General features: G+C 44.9%; 1 protein-coding gene and 1 long non-coding RNA gene across 2 annotated transcripts in view; one reads left to right on the forward strand and one right to left on the reverse strand.

The window, feature by feature from the left end:
- MAEA (macrophage erythroblast attacher, E3 ubiquitin ligase) overlaps positions 1 to 26486 on the reverse strand; it is a 71013-nt gene that overhangs the window by 39265 nt on the left and 5262 nt on the right. The window lies entirely within an intron of this gene.
- LOC310677771 lies at positions 497 to 4199 on the forward strand. The gene is made up of 3 exons (XR_014511432.1): positions 497 to 627; positions 2364 to 2513; positions 4097 to 4199. It is a non-coding gene; the product is annotated as an uncharacterized lncRNA (long non-coding RNA).

Consider the following 26486-nt stretch of genomic DNA (forward strand, 5'->3'; position numbering starts at 1 on the left):
TCAAGAAACATTGCATAGCTTTCTATGGCTTTAAATGTTCTGAAGGAAGCAGTTCGGATTTGAGCCCTTGGCCTTGATCCTCAGATACTTATGGGATGTTTCATGTAACTCAGACAACAGTAAATAAAAAAATAAGAAGCATAATGACAGAGGCATCAAATTTGTAAATGTATTTGCATTTGTTGTGAATGATGAATGGGAAAGTACAGTGGTACCTCGGGTTACATACGCTTCAGGTTACAGACTCCACTAACCCAGAAATAGTACCTCGGGTTAAGAACTTTGCTTCAGGATGAGAACAGAAATTGTGCTCCGGAGGCACGGCAGCAGTGGGAGGCCCCATTAGCTAAAGTGGTACTTCAGGCAAAGAACGGTTTCAGGTTAAGAATGGACCTCCAGAACAAATTAAGTACTTAACCCGAGGTACCACTGTACATCATAACCTATCCTGTCTGTGGGTACCCTTCTATTCTTCCTTGGTCAGACCACACCTGGAGTCCTGTGTCCAGTTCTGGGTGTCACAATTTAAAAAGGATATGGACAAGCTGGAACATGTGCAGATGAGAATGAACGAGATGGTCAAGGGTCTGGAAACCAAGCCTTATGAGGAACGGTTGAAGGAGCTGGGTAAGTTTAGCCTAGAAAAGAGGAGACTGGGGGGAGATATGATGGTCATCTTCTATTACAGGCATACCTCCGGTTGCAAACGTGATCTGTGCGGGAGGCACGTTCACAACCTGCAGTGTTTGTAGCCAGAAGCACCACGTCTGTGCATGCGCGTGATGTGATTCGGCACTTCTGCGCATGCGCGTGATGTCATTTTGCGCTTCTACGCATGTGTGAGCACCGAAACCCGGAAGTAACCCGTGCTGGTACTTCCGGGTTTGGTGTGGTCCGCAACCCGAAAACGCACAACCCACAGCGTTCGTAACCTGAGGTATGACCGTATCTCAAGAGCTGCCACATGGAAGATGGAGCAAGCTTGTTTTCTCCTGCTCTGGAGGGTAGGAACTAAACTAATGGCTTTAAAAGAAAGGAAGATTTTTCTGATGATAAGAGTTGTTTGACAGTAGAACGGACTCCATTGGAAGGTATTGGATTCCTTTCTTGGAGGTTTTTAAGCAGAGGTTGGATATCATCTGTCATGGATGCTGTTATGTACTGAAGTTCTCACCCTGGGCCAGCAGGGGGATACTGTAGATAGTTCAGGTCCACATATGCAAATAAGGGATAGAAAGTGACGTTCAGTGATTGGATAGTTACAAAAAATGGTTACTGTTGCGTTCTAGTGGAGCTCTATATAAGCAGGCTGGCTGAACCCTTCAGTTCAGTTCTGTTCTGGCCTGTGAATAAACAAGAGCTGTTTGAAAAATCGCTGTGTCGTCTGATACGTTCATCCACAACTTAACAGATGCTTTAGTTGAGATTCCTGCCTTGCGTAGGGATGGACCAAATGATCCTAGGGGTCACTTCCAACTCTACAATTCTAATACTATTCTTATGTAAAACTGAGCTTTTTTTTTTTGTTCATTTGCAAATAAAAGTTAAGTCTACACTTCTGTGGTACTCTTACTAGTTTAGAGCGGTTTTCAGTGTTTTTATTGCAAGTACACAGATGGTGATATTTGATTTCCTGTCAGATTTAATGAACACAAGACAGGAGGAATAAGAACATTTGTTTGTTCAGCAAAGTTCATTTTGCGGCTTTTGATTCATAAAGTGCTTACCGTTGTGTTGCTGTTTTATTTGTACAATGTGGTTATATGTTTAACCAAATACAGATGTTAATCATGAGGAATTTTGCAAATTACAGATTGCTAGGTCTCTGCAGCAGGTTTACTCAATAATTTTTAATGATACTGTATATTTTGTATTGTGTATTTCATTGTTGTACACCACCTAGAAATGTGAGCATGACAGGTGGTATATAAATACCCCTAAAGAAATATATGCAATGTCCACAACAAACATCATTGAACAATACTTTCCCTTTTTTAAACTCCTCAACAGCAAATTAAGGCCTGTGTCTCCACTTGCCTGGCAGTGACTCAGCAGGCAAAGTCAATGTTTTTTGAACCCTTAGCCCTTGCCCAGTTGAAAAGAAAGGCCCTGTTAAAATTAGATGCTGAGCAGGTCCTTAGGAGCGTTTTTCCTAATGTTTAACTGTAAACTAAGAGGAAGGTGATGTTGAAGCAATTGCTTCTTATTTGCTCTCCCTGGACCAGGTAAACAATAGTTTGTCTTTCTTTCTTTTTTCAAATCTGCTTTGCAATTATTATTACTGAAAACCATTGTTCCTAAATTTTCTTTAGGGGTAATGCTCAGTGGGTCAACCTTTATTTCCTTTTATTCCTTTTGCACAGGAGAGGTACTTTTCCCACCACCATGGCTACTCCAAGAGATGCAAATTAATGGATACATAACAAGAAAAGTACTGTGGAATAATATCTCAGTACAGGATCACAGCTGAGAGACTCTTATATGTGGACAAAGACAGAAACATTTATTATTGTGTAAGATGGAGGAATGCTTGTTGATTTTTTTTTTTTAAGTATCTGTTAAGTTGTGGGTGAACATATCAGATGACGCAGCGATGCTTCAAACAGTTCTTGTTTATTCAGAGGCCAGAACAGAACTGAACTGAAGGGCTCAGTCAGCCTGCTTATATAGAGCTCCAGTACAACGTTACTATAGCAACTTTCTAAAACTATCCAATCACTGAACGTCACATTCGATCCTTCATTTGCATAACTATCTACAGTATCCCCCTGCTGGCCCAGGGTGAGAACTTCAGTACAGTATTTATGCATTTTAAATAATTTGAGACATCCACTTTCCAGTTATCTTCATTTATCCTACATTCTTCGGCTCCCCTGCACCTCCCTCCATTGGTTCTTAATTAATCCTTGGTTGTGCTGCATTTCCTTAATTACCACCCCTCTTCATGGTTGTTGAAGTTATTGGAGGCGAATTTGAGATGTTTGATTAGAGAAAAACCATTGCTGACATTTATTACAATAATTAGAGAACCCCTTTTGGACTTTTTGTGTGAAAAGGAAAACGAACAAATTTGAGAAATTTCGGTCTGAAGATTGAGAAAATGTTGCTTAACAGAAAATAGAACAGTAGGATGTCACCCTAGACTGGATGTTTTGAATAATTTTATTTACGTAACTGACAGAGGGAAAATCAGAAGTCCTCTATTTTTCTTTCTTTTCTCCCCCCCTTTTTTTCTCCTTTCTTTTCTTTTCCTTTTCTTATTTTTCTTTTTATTTGGTGTTCTCTGCTCTGGGTTTATTAGGGTCCAAGGATTACACACACAGACACACACACACACACACGCGTAGTGGATGGTTGCTGGCTGAACTCTTGAGAGGCAGGGCAGGAAAGACCATCCAAGGTGAGAGAATGAGAGAAGAAAAGAAACTTCTCAGGTGAGAACTGGGAGGGTCCTCCACTTTCTGTGTGAGACAAGGGTTAAGAGCTTCTTTTGAGAGAGGACTCTGCATTTTCTTTTCTCTTTCTCTCTTTCTTTGGTTTTGTTTTTATTTAGATTGGTTTCTTTCATCTTAGTGTATTATGAAAAAGCTTTAATAAAATATTATGTGGAAAAAAGAGAGAGAACATGGAGGTCACAGCTTGTAGAGGTCACAAATGATGAGGTACTTAAAAAATCAGGGGAAAGATGTAAAGAAGGGTTTAAATAAAAGCATGAAAATAACTACAGTGGTACCTTGGGTTACAGATGCTTCAGGTTACAGATTCTGCTAACCCAGAAATAGTACCTCGCGTTAAGAACTTTGCTTCAGGATGAGAACAGAAATTGCGCAGCGGCAGCAGGAGGCCCCGTTAGCTAAAGTGGTGCCTCAGGTTAAGAACAGTTTCAGGTTAAGAACAGACCTCCGGAACGAATTAAGTTCTTAACCTGAGGTACTACTTTATGGGGAAAGTGAGTCCACAGGTAGAAGTTTTAAATCATCCGAGTTTTTTCAGAAACAAAAAACAAAATAATATATCTGCATAGAAAAGCACCGGTACATTTTTTTGGACAACATGGCGCAACATTATGATTAATGTACTTCTTTGTTTTATACAGAAACGTGTTTCATGGTGGTGATTTTGAGAAGCCACATATCAATGCTCTGCAGGTATCTGCCCCAATTCTGAGACCAGAATTTGTATCAATTAAAAATATAGTTTAAGAGCATCAGACGTGCCTGTTGGGTCAGACCAGTAGCCCATCTAAGTCTAATTCAAGGTGGCAACCCATTGAGGCTGTGAGTGGCTGCTTTCGCTCAAGGTTACCCATTTGGTTTTCATGGCTGAGTGGACCCTGGCTTAGTCCAAGACCATCACTGCACAACACTGCCTCTGCTTTGGATGAGGAAGATCTAAGGTTCAGTCACCAGTATCTTCAGGTATGGCTGTGAATGTTCAAAGTCTAAAACTATGGTGGGCTGCTCCTACTCAGTATAGATGCTGAGCTAGATATGGACCAGTGATCTGATATTCCTGTGTTAGGGAGGGTATGGGGGGAAAGTTCAGTTCAGTTCAAATCTTTATGAGAGACAACCTGATTCACGCTTCTAAGAAATGGTTTAAAATCTGCTCAAGAACGAAGCAGGACATACCTTAAGACAGGGGTAGGCAACCTAAGGCCCGTGGGCCGGATGCGACCCAATTGCCTTCTCAATCCGGCCCACAGGCGGTCCAGGAATCAGTGTGTTTTTACATGAGTAGAATGTGTCCTTTTATTTAAAATACATTTCTGAGTTATTTGTGGGGCCTGCCTGGTGTTTTTACATGAGTCGAATGTGTGCTTTTATTTAAAATGCATCTCTGGGTTATTTGTGGGGCATAGGAATTTGTTCAATTCCCCCCCCCCCCAATATAGTCTGGCTCGCCACATGGTCTGAGGGATGGTGGACCGGCCCAAGGCTGAAAAAGGTTGCTGACTCCTGCCTTAAGATGTCCATAGCCAGAAGGAGAATGAGATAGATTGGGATAGATTTGTCCATACCTAGCGACGCATGGAACTTCCTCTTTTGTTTTTTCTTGTGGAAGGAACACTGTATCTTCAGAAGCCCAAGAGTGTAGGATTGTTTGTGTATGTGTAGTGGAGCAGAGTAGCAAAGCACAATCCATAGGACATTGAGTTATCTAATCATAACTCTAATCTGGAAGGACAGATCCTGAGGCTGAGGCTCCAATACTTTGGCCACCTCATGAGAAGAGAAGACTCCCTGGAAAAGACCCTGATGTTGGGAAAGATGGAGGGCACAAGGAGAAGGGGAAGACAGAGGACGAGATGGTTAGACAGTGTTCTCGAAGCTACAAACATGAGTCTGACCAAACTGCAGGAGGCAGTGGAAGACAGGAGTGCCTGGCGTGCTCTGGTCCATGGGGTCACGAAGAGTCGGACACGACTGAACGACTAAACAACAACAACAACAAACTCTAATGTAGGCTATCACCAACCATTTGCTTTTGACTTGCCTGGTGAATAAAACATCTAGATGTAAGAAAACAACAAAAAATAATAGTGACGTAGATTTCATTTTTAATTGAGCAGAAAAAAGATCTGCATCTAAGCACAGAAGTCGCTGAACAAAGAAGTATTAATTGCTCTCGTTTAACAAAACTCTCCGGCATTTATCTGCACTTATACAGGAAGACAACAAGTGCATTTGATGTGGTTAATGACAACCGATTGTATAACAAAGTTGCATATTTTGTGCTATATAAATGCTGTTTCCTATTAAGCCTAGATAGATTGTAACTCAGTAGGTAAAAGTCCTTTTGAGATTTATCCATGTACCATTTGCCCGACAATAAATGCTGGAAATGTAAAGAAGTGGAAGGTACTTTCTTTCATCTTTGGTGGACGTGCCCAAGGATTAAGACCTTCTGGGAAATGATATATAATGAAATGAAAAAGGTATTTAAATATACCTTTTTGAAGAAACCAGAGGCCTTTCTCCTGGGCATGGTCGGCCAATTGGTGTTAAAGAAAGATAGAACCTTTTTTATGTATGCTACAACAGCAGTAAGAATACTTATTGCAAAGTACTGGAAGACACAAGAGCTACCCACCCGGGAAGAATGGCAGATGAAACTGATGGACTACATGGAAATGGTGGAAATGACTGGCAGAATCCGAGACCAGGGAGAAGAGTCGATGGAAGAAGATTGGAAAAATTTTAAAGTATATTTACAAAAATATTGCAAAATTAATGAATGAAGAAGTATATTGGAATGAAGTTATATGGCTTTAGCAGAAGGGTTATTAAGAATTATATGAATATTAAGTGTTAATGTGTTAAATTGGAAAATTGAAAGTTAAATTGTGTTAAGATAAATTATAGAACAAAAATTGAAGAAGAGGGAAAGGATTTGTTGAACTAGATAATTTGAACTAGAATACAAAAAAGGGAGGTGCGAGGAAGTCGAGGAAATAAGCTAATGAAAGATTTGGATATAAAAATTTGGATGTGTGTTTTTGCTTTTTTTTCTTATGTTGTATTGCTGTATTGCTTTTTTTCTTTTTATTGTCGATGTATTGTTTGTTGAATTCATGTATTTTTTTTCATTGTTTTTCTCTTTATAACTATAAAATATCTAATAAAATTTTCTTTAAAAAAGAGAGATTTATCCAGTTTTTAATTTTGTCTCACTAATTATTCTTGTTGAGCATATTGCACATACAAAGTTTGCATGATTTCTCCTTTGTCTTTCGCACAGTAACTTAGAAAGGTGTTTAGACTGGGCTTGGTTCCTTTGTGTTATGCCTGTAATATGTTGTCATGATAGGAAAAGGAGGAACGTTTTGTGCAGCTTCTGCTGGCCCAGTCAGGAATGCAAAGATGACGATCCAGTTAGTCTGGCATCTATTCCAACGGTTAGAATATCACACTATTGCTTTCTGAGGCTAAGATTATATGTCACTCAGTCTTGTCAAAAATTCTATGAATATTCAATGAGGATTTTAATGTATTGTAATCAAGGAAGCAATTTCAGTAGAGAAATATTAAATAAGTTGTCATCTCCTCACTTTAAATGCATTGTTTTGCCCATGAAGTGACCTTAGGCAATTTTTAAACAGTGTTTCTCTTCTCTGTTTGGCTTACACCAAATAAATTATTTTTACCTAATGGGAATAAATTCTGATTTAATACATTCTTAAAGGACGAGGTAGTGTTCTAATAAAACCAGGTTTTTGTTGTGACGTGGGGTTTGTGATTTCAGCTCTCTTGACATAATCTGCTGGAGACAGTTCTCTAGTAACACTTCTTTATTACAGCAAACAAGACTGAAGACTGAGGAGGGGAAAGCTACATTTATAGGGACAGGGGACTAGCTAGAAAGGATACATTTTGGAGGGAACAATATCAGGCAATCACAGTCCTGCCTTTTGGAGGAAACCAATAAGACAGAGGATCCAAATACAGCAGTTTAAATGAACCAATAGTAGCTGTACCCCCTGAAACCAAAAGGCAGTTACTTTACCCTAATGCAAATATAGACAATAATAATACAGATATAAAATCCAATACACAACACCCCTCCCCCCCTAGTGAGCACAGCAGACGTAATCTCTCAGGTACTGTGGGGTCCTACAACTTCTACTTGATCTCCTGACAACAGGCGTTGCCGGTTCTGGATTGGGTGTTACCTGTGGTAGAGGGGCTGCTATAGGGGTTTCCTCAGGAACAGATGGAGTCCCAGACATCTCAGGGTTCCCTACCTGTACCTCGTCATCATGAGGACTAGCAGACCCTGGTTCATTTGCTGAAGCCCCTGGTGACTGCACCTCTGGGCCATTTTCACTCTGGTCTTGCAGCTCTGCGTCGTTAGCCAGGGATGAATTATCTGACTCCTCCCTGCTGAGCGCCCGGCGCCTCAGCTGATCTATATGTCTCTTCCAAACTTGCCCATTTTCCAAGGTTACATAATAGGACACAGGTCCACTAGCCCGGGTGACCACACCAGCCACCCACCGCGAACCTCGTGAATAGTTCCTCACCCAGACCAGATCTTCAGGGGCGAGATACCTTGTTGTGTCAGTCTCAGCCTGGGGGGTTGCTCTTGAATTATGGTTTGGCATTTTATCCGGGTGGACATAATCCAGCACCGTTACCAGTCTTCTACCCAAGAGCAGCTCAGCTGGCGACTTGCCCGTCGCAGTACACGGCGTCGCATGCTGCAAAAATAACATTCGCGCGATGCGAGCTGACCAGTTACCCTCCATTAAGCGCGCAATGGATTCTTTGGCTGTTCTTACCATGCGCTCAGCCTGCCCATTGGAGGATGGGTGAAAGGGCGCGGATGTGACCCCTCTTATGAAGTTATCAGCCAAGAATGCCCTGAATTCTTGGGATACAAAAGCTGCCCCATTATCAGATACAATGGTCTCAGGTAACCCGTGGGTTGCAAACAGCTGCCTCAACACCTTGATTACGGCAGCTGATGCCATGCTAGGGACCATCGCCACTTCTAACCATTTGGAATATGCATCGACGACAACCAAAAAGACCTTCCCCTGGAATGGCCCAGCAAAATCTAAGTGCAGCCGGCTCCAGGGAGATCTGGACTGCTCCCACCAGTGAACTGGTGCTCTGGCCACTTCTGGCCGCACCTCTTGGCATGCCTTACATGTTCGTACCCATTGTTCTATGTTCTGGTCCATTCCAGGCCACCACACATAACATCGGGCTAGCGACTTCATCCTGACCATTCCCGGGTGTCCCATGTGAAGCGTCTCAAGCACCCTGTTTCTCAGTGGTGCTGGGATGATCACCCTATCTCCCCACAGGAGACAACCCTTATGCATGGACAACTCGTGCTGCCTTGTCGCATAAGGCCTGAATTTGTCTTCATGCGGACCACCTGGCCACCCCCTCCCCACCCAAGTGAGCACACGGGAGAGAACAGCATCTTTCCTCGTTTTCTCAGCTATATCAGTAGCCGTTACAGGAGCCCCCGGAAGTGTTTCCAGCATCATTATGTGCTCCGCTGGAGCGGGATCCTCATTGCTCCCGCCAGGAAGGGGCAATCGACTCAGCGCATCAGCGTGGCACAACCGTTTCCCCGGCACATGGGTCAAGGTGTACTGGAACCCGTTCAGGAATATAGACCAACGCAACATTCTGGGGGAGAGAATTTGTGGCGTTTGTTTGTTCGGGTTGAACAACCCTAACAGTGGTTTGTGGTCCGTTTCAATGGAGAAATGGCGACCGTACACATAATCATGGAACTTTTTGATTCCTGCCACAATTGCAAGCGCCTCTTTGTCAATTTGAGCATAGTTGCGCTCCGTGGGCGACAACGTACGGGAATAGAAAGAGATGGGCTTTTCCGACCCATCCAGTTCCCTATGACTCAGCACCGCCCCCAGGCCGTATTGAGAGGCATCACATGCCAGGACCAGCGGCTTTGACTCATCATAATGAGCAAGGACGCTCCCGCTACTCAGCATTCTTCGCAAGGAGTCAAAAGCCTTCTGCTGCCCCTGCCCCCATCGCCACACATTCTTTTTCTGCAACAGTCTATGTAATGGTTCAGCTACCGAAGCTTTATGGGGTAAGAACGAATGATAAAAGTTAATAAGTCCCAGGAATGACTGCAACTCCGTCTTGTTCTGTGGTCGTGGTGCCTCGATGATGGCCTTAATCTTAGCATCTGTGGGGTGGATGCCTGATGCATCAATTTTAAACCCCAAGAAATCCACAGCTGGCACCCCAAAGCTGCATTTTTCCTTTTTCAGTTGCAACCCCACCTCCTTGAACTTGAGCAACACTGCACGGACACGCGCAACCAGTTCCTGTGGGTCTTTTCCAGCAATCAAAACGTCATCAAAAAATGGCAAGACCCCCGGCAGACCTCTTAACAGGCGTTCCATGAGCCCTTGAAAAATCCCTGGGGCCACACAAACTCCAAATTGTAATCTGTTAACTCTGAACGCCCCTTTATGTGTGACAATAGTCTGTGCTTCCGCTGATTGTGGGGTTACTGGCAGCTGTTGGTAGGCTTGTGCCAGGTCAATTTTGGCAAACACCTTGCCCCCAGCCAGTTTAGCCAACAGATGTGATACGACTGGAATGGGGTATGAGTTTCCCCTGAGTGCCTTATTGATAGTACATTTGTAATCTGCACAGATCCTGACTTCCCCATTTGCTTTAAGGGGCGTGACGATTGGAGTCTCCCACTTAGCAGAGTCCACGGGTGAGAGAACTCCCTGCTTGACCAATTTATCCAGCTCTGCTTCGATCTTGGGTTGCAGTGCAAATGGCACTCGCCTTGGTTTGAGTCGGATTGGGGCCACCCCAGGGTCCAACTCGAAGTCAACTGGGGGCCCTTTATAACAACCCAGTTTTCCATTAAAGAGACCAGCAAACTCTTTGCATAATGCCTCGCTCATCTCAGGGCAGGTTTGGATTGAATTAAGCCCTGATATACTCAGTCCCAGGGCGGGGAACCAGTCAGTGCCCAGGAGACTGGGGCGACTGCCCTTCGCAATCACCAGTTTGAGTACAGCCTGTTTGTCCCGGAACTGAACTCTCACGGCACACATTCCCATAACATGGATGCGGCCCGCTGAGTATGACTGCAAGGTTGCCGGGAAGGGCTCCAGAGGGGGCAACTTACCCCTGGGGAAGAATGTCCTCGCGGTCTGGTCCGACACGATAGTGAATCCAGATCCGGAGTCCACCTCCATGTCGCACTGCTGACCCTCAATCTTCACCTTGACGTGTGCCTTGCCTTGCGCTGGGAACTGCACGACCCTCCCGTTGATCTCCGTTACATAGTGGCAGTCCTTTAGAAAATGGGTTGCTGTGGGCGGTCTGCGATGCTCCAGTCTAGGTGTTCCTGTCGCTCCCAACGCCGCCGATCTACAGACCCTGGCGATGTGACCTGTCTTCCCGCACGTCCGGCACATAGCATCCCGGAAACGACAACTCTTCCGCTCATGGTTTCCGCCACAACCTGGACACCTGCCTCGGTGATCTTTGTGCACTGTGCAGGCCTGACGCACTGACTCGACCCCACGGACTGGGCTCTGGCTCGGAGTAGCCTCTAGCTCGTCCATGGCATGCGCAACTTCTATCTGTGGCTTAGGGGCCTTGCGACTGGCATCAAGCTCCTCTCTTTCATAATTCTCCGTGGCGGTGGCCTCCTTCAAGGCTGAAGCAAGGGTAACCTCTTCTTTAGCCACGATGCGTCTTCTGGCTTTCTTGCTGCTCAGACCACCGATAAACCGATCCAGGAGAGTCTCTTCCAGATTTTGGAAGTCGCAGTGCTGAGCGAGCTTCCGCAGTTCAGCTAGAAATGCAGATACAGACTCCCCAGCACGCTGCTGCCTCTCATGAAACTCCATCCGCCGGGCCATCTTGGTCTCAGTAGGCGCCAAATGGCTTGTTAGGCAGGCAAGAATATCTTTGAGAGATGTCTCACTTAGCTTCGCTGGAGCAAGCAATGCCTTGGCCAGCTTGAAGGTCTCAGGCCCACAGTAGCTCAGGAATGTGGCCCTTCTTTTGCTGGCATCGGTGATCCCTTGAGCCACTGCGAAGAACTCGAAGCGTTCGACGTAGTCTTCCCACGTGTGGGGCTCTGATGGCTGGAAGGGCTCCAATACCCTTGGACTCTCCATTGTCCTGTGGCAGGGTCGTCTTCTCAGCTGGCCAGTGAGTCTTGTTCTTAGCTGCAATCCGGACTCTGAGGCAGGGCTGCGTTTAACCGCTCCTCAGCATTCCGGATCCCACCCTCGTCGCCAGTTGTTGTGACGTGGGGTTTGTGATTTCAGCTCTCTTGACATAATCTGCTGGAGACAGTTCTCTAGTAACACTTCTTTATTACAGCAAACAAGACTGAAGACTGAGGAGGGGAAAGCTACATTTATAGGGACAGGGGACTAGCTAGAAAGGATACATTTTGGAGGGAACAATATCAGGCAATCACAGTCCTGCCTTTTGGAGGAAACCAATAAGACAGAGGATCCAAATACAGCAGTTTAAATGAACCAATAGTAGCTGTACCCCCTGAAACCAAAAGGCAGTTACTTTACCCTAATGCAAATATAGACAATAATAATACAGATATAAAATCCAATACACAACAGTTTTAATATCTCAGTTTGTTTTTGCAATTTACACTGAAACAAAAATGTAAGTCCGTATATTTAGTCTGACACTTGGATAACTGAAGCTTCCAGTGTTGTGCTTCCTTCATTCATCCCAGCATTGCTTCAATGAAATTTGCATATTTAAGCGTACATGATGTTTTTTTAAAAAATATATATATGTTAAATTGTACCTCTTCCAATGAAGTATAGCTTAGCTTTCCTTTAAATTTTGCTTCCTGGTTTTCATATAAAAGGGTGGAATTTTGCTCAACAATATTCATTCTGTTAATTTTCAACATACAGTGGTACCTCGGGTTAAGTACTCAATTCGTTCCGGAGGTCCGTTCTTAACCTGAAACTGTTCTTAACCTGAAGCACCACTTTAGCTAATGGGGCCTCCTGCTGCCACTGCGCTGCCGGAGCCCGATTTCTGTTCTCATCCGAAGCAAAGTTCTTAACCCGAGGTACTATTTCTGGGTTGGCGGAGGCTGTAACCTGAAGCGTAACCTGAGGTACCACTGTATATTGATTTTAAAAAAGGGAAGATTTGTGTATTGAAGCTGTCTTAGAATATTTAGATTTCCCACTAAATGTTTATATGCTTTATGGTTATGTAAGCCAAAACGGCAGGCTATAAATAAATATATAAATGCATATGATTCTTTTGCAGTATTTTGTCATCCCCCCCCCCCCACGTAATTACACCCGACCGCACCAGCTTGGATGCTGAGTTAGTGGAGAGGTAGTGGGACAGGGGTGGCGCTGCGGTCTAAACCACTGAGCCTCTTGGGCTTGCAGATTAGAAGGTCGGCTGTTCGAATCCCCGCTACGGGGTGAGCTCCCATTGCTCAGTCCCAGCTCCTGCCAACCTAGCAGTTCGAAAGCACGTCAAAGTGCAAGTAGATAAATAGGTACCACTCCAGTGGGAAGCTAAACGGCATTTCTGTGCGCTCTGGTTTCCATCACGGTGTTCCATTGCACCAGAAGCAGTTTAGTCACGCTGGCCACATGACCTGGAAAACTGTCTGCGGACAATGCCGGCTCCCTCGGTCTAAAAGTGAGATGAGCGCCGCAGCCCTATAGTCGCCTTTGCCTGGACTTAACCGTCCAGGCGTCCTTTACCCTTTTACCTAGTGCTCTTGAAGGGACACTTCTTGCTGCTGGGATACCCAGATCTGACCACCACAAGAGTGGCGCTCTCACACTGCAGCTTCTTCCTGTCGCCTGCCCAGTGGCGTAGCGTGGGTTGTCAGCACCCGGAGCAAGGCAAGTAATTTGCGCCCCCTAACCTGGGGCAAGGCAAGTAATTTGCGCCCCCCCCCCCGCTGCACTGTCCCTCCCCCAGATAGTCCCTCGCTCTCTCTCCGCACCGCACGCCTGGCACCCTCCCCTTCACAGTGGGCGGCGACCCGGCGGCTCGGATCGGATTTGCACAGCCAGCACTGCAGTGAGAGAGAGAGAGTGAGCCAGGTAGGGGCAGTGAGCGCGCCCCCCCCCCAGATGTTGCGCCCGGTGCGGCCGGCCCCCCCTGCACCCCCACGCTACGCCACTGCGCCTGCCCACTGCTGCTGCCCACCTATCTACCTGGCTGCCTTTAAAAACAGTGCTTCCACTCTGAACTCAGAAGGCGTTCTGTGCCCCCGCAAGCATCATGTTCCCCACTGCTAAGGAGATTCATTATGCCTGCCTGGCAAGACTGTCTTCCTAGGACTCCGTTGCCAGCTTATCCTCTGCCTTCTCACCTGCCTGCCTTTCCGTGTAGTAATTCAACTCTGCAATTATGAGATGCTCTCAGTGCCCACCTGGCTAAGGTGTCTGTCTTCCTTGAATTAGTTGCCTGGGAGACGGAGTACAACTCTTAAATCAATTTGTTTTTCTTTTTAAAAAGCTTCATAGAGTAGGCCAAATAGGAGCACAACAATTGACAGGATCGAGCACTCGGCTAACTGTACGTTGGGACGGGGTAGTACTAAACCCCTGTAGACTATATGTCTAAAAATTGTTGAAGTTAGGACCGCAATACCTCAAGGACCGCCTCTTTCCATATGAACCTACCCGGATCCTGAGATCATCTTGAGGCCCTCGTTTGTGTGTCTCCTCGAGAGGTCCAGAGGGTGGCAACATGAGAACGGGGCCTTCTCTGCAGTGGCTCCCCATTTGTGGAATGCTCTCCCCAGGGAAGTTTGCCTGGCGCCTTCATTATACACCTTTAAGCCAGGCCTTTGGTTGACCTGATTGACATCCTATGCCCTTTTAAAATGTGTCTGTTTTGGGGGGTGGGCTATTGGGTTGTTTTTATTATATATTTTGTGGTTTTATATCTTGATTTTATTCTGTGAACCTCCCTGAGACCTCCAGGTATAGGGCGGTATATAAACTCTAATCATCATCATCCTCTCTGGGGTGGCCACCATGTCTCTATGTTACATGGATTTATGCAGGGGACAGGGGGACAGGAGAGAGAAAATTATGGCTATTTTTCTTTTTTCATTGTTATTTTATTTTTTTGATAAATTAAACTTGGGAAGAAAGATCCAGGATGTGCAAATATCTCTCATGACGACCGGACAATAACGGCGCTGCATGATTTAGCTCCTGAAACTCTTAAAAAATAACGAGATCTGAAGCCCATCGCCAGTTAATTGTGGGAAGTGGGAATAGATGGGGTTTTGCTTTTCAGCTGCTGGCCATGAGGTGAACAAAACTGCTGAGGGGACCAACAGCCAGGAGGTGGCAGATTTGCTGATTGCTTTAGAAATAGAAACCACAGAGCCTAGGACTTGCCGATCAGAAGGTCGGCGGTTCGAATCCCCGCAACGGGGTGAACTCCCGTTGCTCGGTCCCTGCTCCTGCCAACCTAGCAGTTTGAAAGCACGTCAAAGTGCAAGTAGATAAATCGGTACCACTCCAGCGGGAATGTAAATGGCGCTTTTGTGTGCTGCTCTGGTTCGCCAGAAGTGGCTTGGTCATGCTGGCCACATGACCTGGAAGCTGTACGCCGGCTCCCTTGGCCAATAAAGCAAGATGAGCGTTGCAACCCCAGAGTCGGCCACGACTGGACCTAATGGTCAGGGCTCCCTTTACCTTAGAACTCCCTCTGGAGATGCGTCGAGATGCACCTACAAACGAAGGAGATGATAAAGCTGGAGGTGTATCAGATGGCAGCTAGGAGGAAACTCTGTGCTCAACACTCAGTAAATAGCAGCGCTGGATCTACTTGCACCGCATAGTGATCCCACACAACTCTTTGCCACTTCTGTGGTGAATCATTAGACTGGCTGCTTTCCATTCAAGTGGGAGATGGGTCAGTGCCATCACAGGGGAAGTGGAGGTGTCAGAGGAGATACCTCCAGGTGGCACTGATGGAGAGTCTGTTTGCCCTGATGCCCAGGAGCTTAGGATATCCTCTACCAAGCTGAAAATATGAGGCACGGAGTCAGAGATGCCAGTCTCCATCACCAGGCTGGTCTCCGCCTCCACCAAAAGGGATATCCCTAGCAGGCTACTGCCACTCAAGTAGCCTCCTGGAAGTTGGAGCTGGCTTGCTCCTGCCACCACCAAAAGCAGTAGGACAGATTAGCCTGACTAGGAGTAAAGCAGAGCAGTTGCGTAGCTGCTACTGCCAGCACCTCTTCTTGTGGCACCATGGCTGCATAGATGTCTCCTGCTGGTGCTCATCTTATCACTGTATGTGTGCTTGTGCACTGTGTATTATATTATTATAATATTTATTTATTTATACATACATACATACATACCCACCTGGCTGTGTTTCCCCAGCCACTCTGGGTGGCTTCCAACAAAAGATTAAAAATACATTAAAACATCAGTCATTAAAAACTTCCCTAAACAGGGCTGGCTTCAGATGTCTTCTAAATGTCATATAGTTGTTTATTTCTTTGACATCTGATGGGAGGGCGTAACACAGGGCAGGTGCCACTACCAAGAAGGCCCGTGGTGTATGCGTGCTGCTTGTGGGCTGTGTACAATGTACTTTTTGACTTTGTACAATGTACTTAAAAGATGTATACACACACTCACAAAAGACAAAGTACTACTACACAAAGACACACAAACATGGAAGATACAACACAGCTATAAATAAAATGCAAAGTTAACCTGAAAAACAAGGGCCATTTTTGGGGAGTGGGGGAATCAGGGTTAGCGTTAGGGTTAAGACACAGCCAAGAAACATTTTTTATATAAAGGTGGGATTGGGACAGCATGGGAAACAAACATAGAAATAGGGTGTTCGGGGTGCTAAATAATAATACAAGCTGAATGCAACTACCTCCAAGCTATTTTTAATGTTCAATGAACCAACAAAAGAATGGAGCCAATGGGAGAGACCTGTGATTTTTAAAGTCTTCACCAACCTTGCCCCCCTGATTGAAGAGTGCTGAATGAGATTCTATTCCTTAATTTGGAAGCTAGATCTGTCAGTGCTCAGAGTCTGGCTCTCCTCCTCCAGGCACCTTTCTCTATAGTATTGCAATTAATAACGGAAGATAGGCTGTCTTGCTTTCTTTACAGAGTGCTTTGAACTCTGGGTGACTTTCAAGTATTCTGGGTGGATCCAAATTGCTCTGGAGCAATCCAAGGCAGCCTCAATCCACTCTGGAACAGCCCCAGTTCGGTCCAAATCATCCAATTTAATTCGGGATCCAGGCAGATCAGCTGCACAACCCTGTCTTATTTGTATAGTTTTTGTTTGTGCATTTGATTTTGTTTGATGAAAACAATAAAACAGCAACTTAAAATGGTTCCATTTGTTTCCTCAGTCAAATGAGAAAATTATGAAAAGTTAATGTGGAAAATGCTCAAAGCAAATGTTCTTATTAGAGGGTTTTAAAAGTAGTCAGAGAAATCTTGATCCATGAGTGATTTGATAGTAATTCACTTTGACAGATTTTTCTCATTTGCCAAAAGGCAAATGGAAGCTACTCAAATAAACCTTTTATGTAAGAAACCAGAGAGATCTTGAGCAAAATTACCGTATTTTTCGCTCTATAAGACGCACCAGACCATAAGACGCACTTAGTTTTTGGAGGAGGAAAACAAGAAAAAAAATATTCTGAATCCCAGAGGCCAGAACAGCAAGAGGAATTGCTGTGCAGCGAAAGCAGGGATCCCTCTTGCTGTTCTGGTTTCTGGGATAGCTGCGCAGCCTGCATTCGCTCCATAAGACGCACACACATTTCCCCTTACTTTTTAGAAGGCAAAAAGTGAGTCTTATAGAGCAAAAAATACGGTAACTGAAGAAGACTGATAGTTCTAGCCCATCCTTAAGTTATAGCAACTGGACAAGGATAAGATCATTCCCAAATCCTCTTGCACTGATGGAATACTAAACTGCGTGGCACAAGATAGCGATAGTTCTACACTTAGGGAGGAATAACCAGCAGCACAAATATCAGATGGGGGGCACCTGGCTTGCCAGTAGGACATGTGAAAAGGATCTCTAGGGGGTCTTAGTAGACCATGTGTGCAGAGGAGGGCGACTAAGTTGAAAAAGTGTCCGGAAACCAAGCCATATGAGGAATGGCTGAAGGAGTTGGGTATAGATAGCCTGGCAAAGAGGAGACTTGACAGAGTGGTGCATGCTGTAGTTATCTCCCGCTTGGACTACCGCAATGCGCTCTACATGGGGGTACCTTTGAAGTTGACTCGGAAACTGCAATTAATCCAGAATGCGGCAGCTAGACTGGTGACTGGGAGTGGCCGCCGAGACCACATAACACCGGTCCTGAAAGATCTTCATTGGCTTCCAGTACATTTCCGAGCACAACTGGTGCTGACCTTTAAAGCCCTAAACAGCCTCGGTCCTGTATACCTGAAGGAGCGTCTCCACCCCCATCATCCAGCCTGGACACTGAGGTCCAGCTCCAAGGGCCTTCTGGCGGTTCCCTCACTGCGAGAAGTGAGGTTACAGGGAACCAGGCAGAGGGCGTTCTTGGTAGTGGCATCTGCCCTGTGGAACGCCCTCCCAGCAGACGTCAAGGCAATAAGCTAAGGTTATCAGACATCCCCGTTTCCCAGGGACAGTCCCTGGATTTACAAATCAGTCCCCATACAAAATCCATTGAAGGTGGAATGTGTCCCCGGATTCATTGAAAAAAATCTGGTAACCTTACAATAAGCAACTATTTTACTTTTAAAAGACAACTGAAGGTGGCCCTGTTTAGGTAAGTTTTTAATGTTTGATGCTGTATTGTTTTTAATATTCGGTTGGAAGCCACCCAGAGTGGCTGGGGAAACCCAGCCAGATGGGCAGGGTATAAATAATAATAATAATAATAATAATAATAATAATAATAATAATAATAATTTATTATTATTATTATTAAGCATAGCCATCTTCAACTATATCAAGGGCTGCCACATGGGAAATGGAGCAAGCTTGTTTTCTCCTGGTTGAGAGGGTACAACTGAATATCAGAAGAACTTTCTGACAGTGAGAGCTGTGTGACAGTGGAAGGCAATGGAGTTTGACCATCGGAAGGCAGTGGAGGTTTTTAGGCAGAGGTTGGATGGCCATCTTCCATGGTGTTTTTGTTGAGATGCCTGCATTGCAGGGGGTTGGACTAGATGACCCACAGGGTCCTTTCCAACTCTACCATTCTATGATTCAGTGAGCATAGCTGTCAACCGTCCCTTATTTGGCGGGAAAGTTCCTTATCCCAGCACTGTGTCCCGCTGCTGTCCCTTATTGATGATGTCCCTTAAATTTCCCGGGTTTCAAAGGAAGCAGCTCCTTTCCCTCCCTCCCTGCCGGCCAGGGAGGAGGGAGGCTCCAACTGTGTTGCTTGGCTGCGTTGCTCACCCAATAAGGAGTCTAAGAACGACTGGGGGGTGGAGCTTGCATGCCTTGTGCCGATCAAATCAGCTGCGTTGCCTGGGGACTCGCCTTTGCTCAGCGCTTCCCAGCGGAGAGGTGACGGTGGTTTCCCTTGCTGCATAAACTTTGCTGGGTTGCTGCGCTGTGGGAACCACCGCTTGAGGCTTTGTTTGGCTGCTGGCTGGGCTTCCTGCCTTTGGCTCAGAGGGGCTCAGAGGTCGAACATACCTGTGCTCTGAAAATCCCTTATTTTGGCTGCTGATCCCTTATTTTCGAGGCTGCTGGCCCCTTATTTTCAAATCTGTAAGTTGACAGCTATGTCAATGAGGCAGCTTGTTGGACGGTTGATTGTGGCTGCCATCTGCCCTCCATACCGAGGACTGGAGTATTGTATGGGGCACACGAGAACAGACGGTGTGTGGGATGAGGAATCTGGTTCCAACAACAGTTTTTTCTCCACCCTCCACTGTCTCTTCCCGGTTACTGGTGATATCATTGACTGCGCATTTAGGCTGCAATGTAAGGGGGAGGCAAATGGGAGAGATGGGCGAAAAGTCGTGATTGGGAAATAACCGTTGGCAATGGATCAGATGCGGTGTGGCTTTACTGCTTTGCCATTTTAGATGCACACTTCACATTCCCAGAAAATGTTCATTGAACCATGCAGGGCATAGCAGCAATGGTGGTTCCTATAGACATTGGGACAGCCATTAGTGAATTTATGGGACTACAAGTAACATTAAAAAGGCAGGGAAAGTGTCTTTCCCTAAAGACGCACATTAGGGGTGTAAGAAGACTGCTGCTTTAATTCTGACCTGTCTTTGACACAAGCAGCATCCGGTTCCCGCTGGGCCAAAACTTGCAAACTTGCAAACAGAGTCCTCTTTTTTTAAGGTGCTCTTGCTCGCCTGAGATTCAAGCCCTTCTCCTGGGAGCTGCCAGGCAAACATAGAGACTCAAACACCACCTCATATTAACTGTTTAATTTCCCCTGTTGTTATGTTGTGTAACGCGCTCAGTATTGAGACTCAAGGCTCTTTTGTCTAATGTTTAAAAAAAGTCTTCCTTAATTTATAATGCAAGTGTTAGTCCCTGTTATGATATTAAAGTATAAGATATTAAGATTAAGATAAAGATTAGTTAAGATAGAGGGAAGGGATTTGCTGATTAAATATATGAACTGGAATACAGTGAGGGGAGGTGTGGGGAAGTCTGGGAAATAAGTAAATGCAAGGAATACTATGAAAATGGAATTGTTTTTATTTGTTCTTTTTTTCACTTTTGTGTTGTTGTTCTTGTCGTTTTGTATTTTTGTATTTTTCTGTTGTTTTCTCTTTTTATGTAAAAACCTTAATAAAAACATTATAAAAATAAATAAAGTAGTTACAGCACTTAAGTCCCGGCAGAAATTATGGTTAGGTGTTTAAGGCTGAAGCCTACTTAATGGGGACCCCAAAATGATTATGTTCTTCCCTTAAACTCAGTTAAAAAGATGACCTGTGCATGAAATTCAACAGCAATAGCAATATGCAGGGGGATACAAAAAAAAAAATATGTAAAAATTACTTTGCTGTGCACATGAGCAAAGTAATGTTTACAGACGTTTTATTGCATCCTTACATAAAACCCATATTGCCGTTACTATTTTATGTTGATTAAACAATTTCCTCATTAGTGCTAGAGTGTTTTCTAATTAAGCATTAATTAAGCTATTTGTTTTTAATCTCATTGTTCAGGGGTAATGGCTTAAATTACTGAATTGCTGAAAAAGTACAGGAGATTTTGGTAACACATAAAGTGAACATAGTTGGTCTGTGAAACATCTCTAACTGTACGTTAATTTCACCATTCCAATTCAAAGATGAATAGTAATAAGTCAACAATGTCTCATTGTTGTCCAAGAATAAAACTGGAATGACTTCACATTGCTATTGGGTTGTGTTCCGTGTAAATCAGTGGTGGCCAAACTTGGCCCTCCAGCTGTTTTTGGACTACAACTCCCATCATCCCTAGCTAACAGGACCAATGGTCAGGGATGATGGGAACTGTAATCCCAAAACAACTGGATGGCTAAGTTTGGCCACCACTGATGTAAGTCCTACTCAGAGTAAACCCATTCACATTCATAGTCATGACTTTGAGCCAACAATTTCAATGGGTCTAGTCTGAGAAAAGTTTGAAGGCAGTGGGTGTGAAAAAGCAGAGACATCACCTTGCCAACAAAGGTCCATATAGTAAAAGCTATGGTTTTCCCAGTAGTGATGTATGGAAGTGAAAGCTGGACCATAAAAAAGGCTGATCGCCAAAGAATTGATGCTTTTGAATTATGGTGTTGGAGGAGACTCTTGAGAGTCCCATGGACTGCAAGAAGATCAAACCTATCCATTCTGAAGGAAACCAGCCCTGAGTGCTCACTGGAAGGACAGATCCTGAAGCTGAGACTCCAATACTTTGGCCACCTCATGAGAAGAGAAGACTCCCTGGAAAAGACCCTGATGTTGGGAAAGATGGAGGGCAGAAGGAGAAGGGAACGACAGAGGACGAGATGATGGGACAGTGTTCTCGAAGCTACCAGCATGAGTTTGACCAAACTGTGGGAGGCAGTGGAAGACAGGAGTGCCTGGCGTGCTCTGATCCAGGGGGTCACAAAGAGTCGGACACAACTAAACAACAACAATGAAGAGAAGCTAGACATCCTCTGGAGTGCTCAGTTTAGAACATCTGAAGAGCTCCTCAAGAAGAACAGAAAGGTATTGATGAGGTAAATCTTAAGAAAGCAGTGATGGGAGGTATGGAGCACACGATGTTAAGAGATGACTGGAGGAACCTAACACATCCTATAAGGGCCCAGTCGCAAGTGCCAGATTTGTCCTGGGAGGACTAGGATCAGCCAAGACATCAGCTTCATCCATTGGGTTCCTCTAAACCAGGCATGGCCAAACTTGGCCCTCTAGATGTTTTGGGACTACAACTCCCATCATCCCTAGCTAACAGGACCAGTGGTCAGGGATGATGGGAAGTGTAATCCCAAAACATCTGGAGGGCCAAGTTTGGCCATGCCTGCAAACAGTGGGCTTCTCTGATTTTGTGATGGAGTGCAACAACAGCAACGTATGTATTAAGAGAAAGTGTGCCCCAAAATGAAATGATTAGCAAAAACAACATACAAAATGCATTGCAAGTGGAAATGTGTATATTGCAGGAGAAACACACATTGAAGTGCTGCAGAATTTTTGTGAGGATTCCCCCCCCCCCTTTTAATGGCAAACTGCTGTGGAAAAGCAACAAACAGAACTTAATACTGGAAAAATGAGAAATGGAGAAAAGCCAAATTTAAGAGATTCATCCATACCTAATTGCTAAAGCTGCAAACAGTGTACAGTGGTACCTCGGGTTAAGTACCGTTCTCAACCTGAAACTGTTCTTAACCTGAAGCACCACTTTAGCTAATGGGGCCTCCCGCTGCCGTTGCACTGCCGGAGCACAATTTCTGTTCTCATCCTGAGGCAAAGTTCTTAACCCGAGGTACTATTTCTGGGTTAGCGGAGTCTGTAACCTGAAGTGTGTGTAACCTGAAGCGTATGTAACCTGAGGTACCACTGTATTTTACCAGCTCCTTGTGCTGGGGGACGGGGCTTAATTTAAGATGCTGGGTGTCAGATTGTAGTTTTAAATGTAGTGTGTTTTAAATATTTAAATATTTAATGTAATATGTGTGTGTGTGTGTGTGTGAAATTTAATTTTTAAAATGTTTTACTGATGTACATTCTTCAGTGTAAACTACTTTGAGAGACAGTCTTGCCTGAAAAGCTGTAGAGCTGTATAGCACCCTTTAATTTTTTTAAATTTTATATACATGCACATTTATGCATAGGATACATAAGGATAATCCCTGACTCTTCTTTGCTAGTTTCTGGATAATACGATACTACACTACACTAGCTAACATGATGCATAATCTATCACATGTTCTCTTTAAGAATCCTTTTGCTACAAATCTGCTAAATATGCAACTCTTCAGTGAGTTTATGCAGATAATTTTTTGCAAAGCACTTTCTTCTGACTGGGTCTTCTGCTTAATTCATACATACAGCAGTATGACAGCCCCTTTCAACACTGTATATAAACTCTTGTCAGAGCATTGAGCCATTCAGAAATCAAGGCACTCCAAAGGGGCTTCGGAAAGAATCCATTACCAATAATACAAAAGTATTTTCAATGCTACTGCAGTGTACTGACACACACAGAATCATCTCACCCCGTCAGATTATCTTCCTTGCTTGAAGATTTCACCAACGCAATTAGACAGATTGGACGGAAAGCTCAAAATCAAGGTGTTGGATTTGTCAGGTACTGATGTCAAGCAATACAACCGTTTATTCTCGTGCCATTTTTAAAGCCTTTTGTTGTTATTTTCGGATTTTTGCATGGTTCTCCGGCCCTCAAAATCATTGGTGGCTAAAAGGGCGTAGCCAGGATTTTGGGGGGGGCAGAACCTCAGATTTCTATTGATTTTTATTGATTTAGGGAGGCAACAAGGAAGTTGGAAGGTGTGCCCTGATCAGAGGAGTAGCTCATTAAACAAAGCAAAGTAAGAAGGTAAAAGTAAAGGGACCCCTGACTGTTAGCTCCAGTTGCGGACGACTCTGGGGTTGTGGCGCTCATCTCGCTCTATAGGCCAAGGGAGCTGGCATTTGTCCACAGACAGCTTCTGGGTCATGTGGCCAGCATGACTAAGCCACTTCTGGCGAACCAGAGCAGCGCATGGAAACGCCGTTTACCTTCCCGCCGGAGCGGTACGTATTTATCTACTTGCACTTTGAGGTGCTTTCAAACTGCTAGGTTGGCAGGAGCAGGGACCGAGCAACGGAAGCTCACCCCATTGCGGGGATTCGAACTGCCGACCTTCCAATCGGCAAGCCCTAGGCTCTGTAGTTTAACCCACAGTGCTACCCTAGTTAGTTAGGCAGATAGCAAAGGGGAAGTTCCTGAAGGGATTCTTGTCCCATATCTATGAACCTCCTTTGTGTTAATTGTGTTAAAATAGATGTTTCTTCTTGGTTCTGTATCTCTCCTAGCTCCTTGCAAGGGAGGGGGGTACTCTGTTGCAACAGAAAAATAAAGATCTGCCTTGCTTTCACTGCATCCTGCCTCCATCCATTCATCTCTGACCGATCATGGGCTTAGGGCAGGGGTTGGCCCATGGGGGTCCTTTAACCAGCCTATGGACCCCTGCCACCCGCTCGGTCAGCTCCCATGCGCCGCGCAGTGGCGTAGCGTGGGTTGTCAGCACCCGGGGCAAGGCAAGTAATTTGCGCCCCCTAACCCGGGGCAAGGCAAGTAATTTGCACCCCCCTGCACTGTCCCTCCCCCAGATAGTCCCTCGCTCTCTCTCCGCACCGCACCGCACGCCTGGCACCCTCCCTTCCACAGTGGGCGGCGACCTGGCGGCTCGGATCGGATTTGCACAGTCAGCACTGCAGTGAGAGAGAGTGAGTGAGCCAGGTAGGGGCAGAGAGCTGCGAGTGCAAGCGCGCCCCCCCCCCCAGATGTTGCGCCCGGTGCGGCCGGCCCCCCCTGCACCCCCCACGCTACGCCACTGGCGCCGCGCTAAACTGGCGCGGAGCAGAGGGGGACTGCCTTCTGCGACGCTGGCTGGCTTCCCACTGGGAAGCTGCACACGCCTCCACCACACCAGAAATAGCATTTGCGCAGTAAAACTAGCAAAGATTTATCACAACCTCTGTTGGAAATGTAAAGAAAAAGAAGGTACCTTTTTCCATATGTGGTGGACTTGTCCCAAGGTGAAAGACTTCTGGGAGAAGATTTATAATGAACTGAAAAAAATGTTGAAATATACATTTATTAAGAAACCAGAGGCCTTTCTTCTTGGAATAACAGGTTTGGAATTGCCCAAGAAAAATGTTAAATTATTTTTGTATGCCACAACGGCCATCCGAATATTACTTGCTAAAAATGGGAAAACACAAGAACTACCAACAGTGGAAGATTGGCAGATGAAGATGATGGATTTTTCAGAGCTAGCTGACTTGACTGGAAGAATCCGCGACCAGAAAGAAGAAGAGTTCCAAGATTATTATTTTTTTATCATTCATATGAATTTCTGTGCCCACTCTAGCCTCTGCTTCTCAATTTCTATTGTATTATTTTATGTACTGTGGCTTGCTGTTGTTTTATTGATTATAGTTCAGAAATTATTTATTGTAACTGTTAAGTGGATTTCTGTTCAACTTTTATATGTTGATATTATTATTATTTTATACTACCCTAATGATTGTTGAATGTTACTTTTTTGATGTAGGTTGCTTATTTTAAAGTTATGTTTTATTATCACATGTACTGTTGCATTGGATTGTTATAAGATGTACATTTTTGTTTGTTCAGCTCGTAAACCGCCTTGAGTATTGTAAGACAGAAAGACGGTATACAAATTAAAAATGAGGAGGAAGGACAGGGTATAAATTTTAATAGCAGCAATGGTAGCAATGATGATGGTGATGATAACCGCAACTGCCAGGGTGTTTAAAAAGGTAAAGGTAAAGGTACCCCTGCCCGTATGGGCCAGTCTTGACAGACTCTAGGGTTGTGCGCTCATCTCACTCTATAGGCCGGGAGCCAGCGCTGTCCGAAGACACTTCCGGGTCACGTGGCCAGCGTGACAAGCTGCATCTGGCGAGCCAGCGCAGCACACGGAACGCCGTTTACCTTCCCGCTGGTAAGCGGTCCCTATTTATCTCCTTGCACCCAGGGGTGCTTTCGAACTGCTAGGTTGGCAGGCGCTGGGACCTAACGACGGGAGCGCACCCCGCCGTGGGTGTTTAAGGAGCTGGATCTTTAAGGTAGTTAATTCCACTCTGTGGGCAGGGTGGCTCCCCACTCCTCAGAGTCAGTGAAGACAACATTGCTTGAATCCACTGATTTGTGATAACTATGCCATACACTATTGTGATAACCTGTCATTCTCTCAACTTAAGTTGGTCTTGGAGAATTAGTGATATTTGGATCCCTTCCAATCTAATTTGTGGCCACAGCACTTTTAATATACTCAACAAATTATTCAGATTAATGATTTTGGGGTTTTTTCCTTCAGATTCCTTTGTACATGAACTGATTTTTAAAAAACCCACGCAAAGCTCAATTCAGTAGGAAGGTTTGCACAAGAGACCCTTTCAACAAATTGTGGCCAATTATGAGTTTTGCAGCTGACTGGAATGTAAACAGTATTATGTTAAATTGAATAGCATCATGAGTCGGTAAATCTTCGGGCACATCAAGAGTGAAATGGTCTCTGATGGTGAATGATGAAATACATAAGATCCTGGCGAGTGACTTAATGAAGAACCTATGACATCGCCTCATAAACATCGCAACAAACCCACTTTCGGATTTTCTACAAATCAGCACGATCCTCAGACCTTATCTAGGTAAAGGTAAAGGGACACCTGACCGTTAGCTCCAGTCGCAGATGACTCTGGGGTTGCGGCGCTCATCTCGCTTTACTGGCCGAGT

This window comes from Podarcis tiliguerta, assembly GCF_965153285.1.
Source record: "Podarcis tiliguerta genome assembly, chromosome: 5".
NCBI classification, from domain to species: Eukaryota; Metazoa; Chordata; class Lepidosauria; order Squamata; family Lacertidae; genus Podarcis; species Podarcis tiliguerta.